The sequence below is a fragment of the Balaenoptera physalus genome, assembly GCF_965194825.1.
Source record: "Balaenoptera physalus genome assembly, chromosome: 13".
Classification (NCBI taxonomy): Eukaryota; Metazoa; Chordata; class Mammalia; order Artiodactyla; family Balaenopteridae; genus Balaenoptera; species Balaenoptera physalus.
The window spans coordinates 99,450,342-99,453,940 of record NC_138892.1 but is presented as its reverse complement, the minus strand read 5'-3'; the positions used below and the strand labels follow the sequence as shown (position 1 = coordinate 99,453,940).

General features: G+C 41.0%; 1 pseudogene across 1 annotated transcript; it reads right to left on the bottom strand.

Annotated features, from left to right (window-relative positions):
- Window positions 1–253: 253 nt before the first annotated feature.
- Window positions 254–1,678, bottom strand: LOC309640859 (large ribosomal subunit protein uL4 pseudogene; annotated as a pseudogene). Its single transcript has one exon. The product of its transcript is annotated as a large ribosomal subunit protein uL4 pseudogene (transcript).
- Between the last annotated feature and the right edge of the window lie 1,921 nt (window positions 1,679–3,599).

Genomic DNA, 3,599 nt, shown 5'->3' with positions numbered 1-3,599 from the left:
CATTGGAGGAAACTGGGAGTTCAAAGTATAGTAGCTTTTCATTAGCTGAGTTTTGAGGGTCTTTCTTTCGTTGGCTGAGCTGTTGCCAGGCGAGAAGAAAATCTTTCTTCCCCCTATTGACAGCAGTAGTGTCACATCCTGCCAGAAATGTGAGGTACACCTCTTTCCATTGGAATCCGTATTGACGTCAAATGGTACGTGCCTGAGAGCTCTCTCTTCTAGCCTCCTGACTTCATCTTTTTTTTTTTTCATGTTTCTCACTGCCTCTTTGGTCAGGTCTTTATTCAAAATTAGCTGTCCAAAATGATATGACCTTTACTGAATAAATAAATTTAAGTTTATGCAACAGCCTTCTTTTCCTCTGTGGTGGGTTTCTTTTCTGTGGGCTTCTTTTTAGCAGGCTTCTTTTCAGCTGCCGGTTTCTTGGTCACTGCAGCCTTTTTTCCCACCAAAGGCTTCTTTGGCTTCTTCAGCTTCCTAACGCAAACAGCCTCCTTTCCCTTCTTTCCCACCACAGGCATCTTGCCTGGAATGCCTTTCTCATCTGATTTGGCTTCTAGTGCTGCTGCTGCCCTGTCCATCCGGATTTTGTGGTTCTTGGCCTGGCGAAGAATGGTGTTCCGGCACATGGTCTTTGCATATGGGTTTAGCTTCAACATGATTCTCAGGTTTTTCAGTGGATTCTTCTTCAGGACTCTGCGATGAATCTTCTTGCGTGGTGCTCGGAGGGCCCTTTGGATCTCTGGGCTTTTCAAGATTCTGCTAAGGTCTGTATTGAGCATCTTGTGCATGGGGAGGTAGTAGTTACTCGAGGGAGGCAGCTTTACGCCAAGTGCCATACAGCTCCTCTAACTTGCGGAAAGCACTTTCAGTCCAAATGCAGAAACGTCCCACATGCCCACCAGGAGCAAGTTTCAAAATGTTCAGTTTGCTTACATTAAGCAGAGTAATTCCAGGGATGTTTCTGAAGGCCTTGATGATACCATTGTCCTCATTATAAATGATGCAGGGTTGCCTGCGCTGGATACGGCGACGGTTTCTCATTTTGCCTTTGCCAGCTCTCATTCGCTGCGAAGCGTAGACCTTTTTGATATCATTCCAAGCCTTAAGTTTCTTCAGGAGCAAAACAGCCTCCTTGGTCTTCTTGTAGCCTTCAACTTTATCTTCAACCACCAAAGGAAGTTCAGGAACTTCCTCTATACGATGACCTTTAGACATGACCAGCGCTGGTAAAGCCGAGGCAGCCAACGCAGAGCAGATGGCATGTCGCTTCTGCGTTGTATTCACTCTGCGGTGCTAACGTCGCCAGGTCTTGGTTCTTGCAAACATGCGGCCCCCACGACACATATTTCCAAAAGCACCCTGGCCAGAACGGTGAGTGCCGCCACCTTGAACCCTGGGAATTCGAGCCACAGCTCTGCCAGTACCCCAAGACTCAGCACTGGTTTGATGACCTGCTAATTCACTGACAGCATAGGGCTGTCTGTTGTTTTTGCGTAAGTTGGTGTGAACAAAGTTCACAGTATCTGGTCGAATGGGAGCCTTGAACACAGCAGGCAAAGTGACATTTTTGCCAGATGACTCCCCCTTTTCAGAGTACACTGATATCAGTGGATGAGCACATGCCATGGCGGGGAGAGGAGAAGGCCACGCTCCCCTCAACCCGGCGGCTCCCACAGGAAAAAGCCTGACTTCATCTTAATGAGGTTTCCCTTTATTAGTTTTCACAAGGTCAGTAGGTTCTTCTTAACTTTTTAATGGCCTAAAAGGGGTCCACAGTAGCCTCTGTTAAGACATCATGAACTTCAGCATGAATTTTAGTATGTACAGGTGTTCTGGCCACATCTACAAGTGTTTCCCTGTCCATCTCTTCGCTACTCTAGTCTTGTTCCAAAAACTGTAGTGCCTTTTCCTCTGCAGCTGTCAATCCTCCTGTTATTCTTCTGGGATGAAGACCCTAATAATAAACACACAAACACAAAACCATCCCAGCACTGGAATTCTTCAATTAGATGCAACTGTAGTTCATGGTTAAGTAAAATATTTTTTTGAAGGGGTATTCTGGATCATTCACACCGTTTAATACAGTTAAGTTAATATAATGTGCTGACTTTCTGAATACATTTAAGAGGCTAAATAGTCCGTTAAATGCATAGGAAAAGAACAGACTGCTTTAGCACAGTGTCAAAGCGAAAGAAACTATAAAGCCATCTTAACCATTTTTAAGCATAGAGTTAAGTAGTGTTAAGTATATTCACATTGTTGTGCTACGGATCTCTAGAACTTTTTCATCCTGCGGCACTGAAACTGTCTATCCACTAAACATTCATCTCTCTCCTCTCTCCAGCCCTTGGCAACCACCTTTCTATTTTCTTTTTCTATGAGTTTGACTACTTTACATACTTCATATAAGTGAAATCATACAGCATTTGTCCTTTTGTGAATGGCTCATTTCACTTAGCATAATATCCTCAAGGTTCATCCATACTGTACCATGTGACAGGATTTTCTTCTTTTTTAAGGTGGCATAATATTCCATTGTATGTTTATACCACATTTTCTTTATCCCTTCATCTGTCAATAGACCTTTGGGTTGCTTCTATGTCTTGGTTATTGTGAATAGTGCAGCAATGAACATGGGTGTGCAAATATCTCTTTGAGATCCAACTTTGGTTTCTTTTAGATAGTGAAGGAGTTCAGAATATGCTGGTTTTCAGCTTCATATATGTATTTGTTGAGCTTGCTCTTTTCGCTTAACATTTTGTTTGTGAGATACAACCATACTGTTTCATGTAGTTTCAGATCATTCAATTTCGTTGCTATATGCTATATGATATTTTATAATTTTACCGAAATTTATTTTTCTATTCTAGTATTATAGGTATATGATCTTTTTCTGGTTTGGGACTATTACAAACAGTTCAGCTAAGTACCTTCTTATTCAGTTATCTTAGTGAATATGTACTAGAGTTTCTCGAAGATAGATACCCTAAAGTAGAATTGCTAGGCCATCGGTATGCATATATTCAACTGCACTAAATAATTAAAACTTATTTTTCAAAAATATTGTACCAGTTTAAAGTCTTATAAGCATATAAGAGTTTTGCAGTGTTCCACATCCTCGCCAGTATTTGGTGTGACCCCATGTTAAATTTTTCTGACCTCATGGGTGTGTGATAGTAACTTATTTTTCATTATCCATTTTGCCTAGGAATCTCACAGGTCAAGAGAGGCCATCAGTCGCTTCCATCTTTTGAGGTGCCTATGATATTTAAAAAAAATAAGAAATGCCAAAGCACAAAAATATTGTATTATTGTGCTATTTATAAGATAACTACAATTTTAAAAAAATAATTCTTTTTAATTTGTAAATTAATTGTAATTCACGTTACAAGCAGTGTGATCCTCCAGGAATGGAATGCAAGTTTAAAGTCTTACAATGAACATCTTCCATCCCATTAATGTATACCTATAACTGTGTGTACAACTCTCATTTAGAGATAACATCAAAAAGTCCTGTTGAAGGAACTTTTCAAGTAGCAGTCCTGAGCTAAATGGTCATACTGACTTCATCTATCTACCCCCTGCCTCCCCCTCCA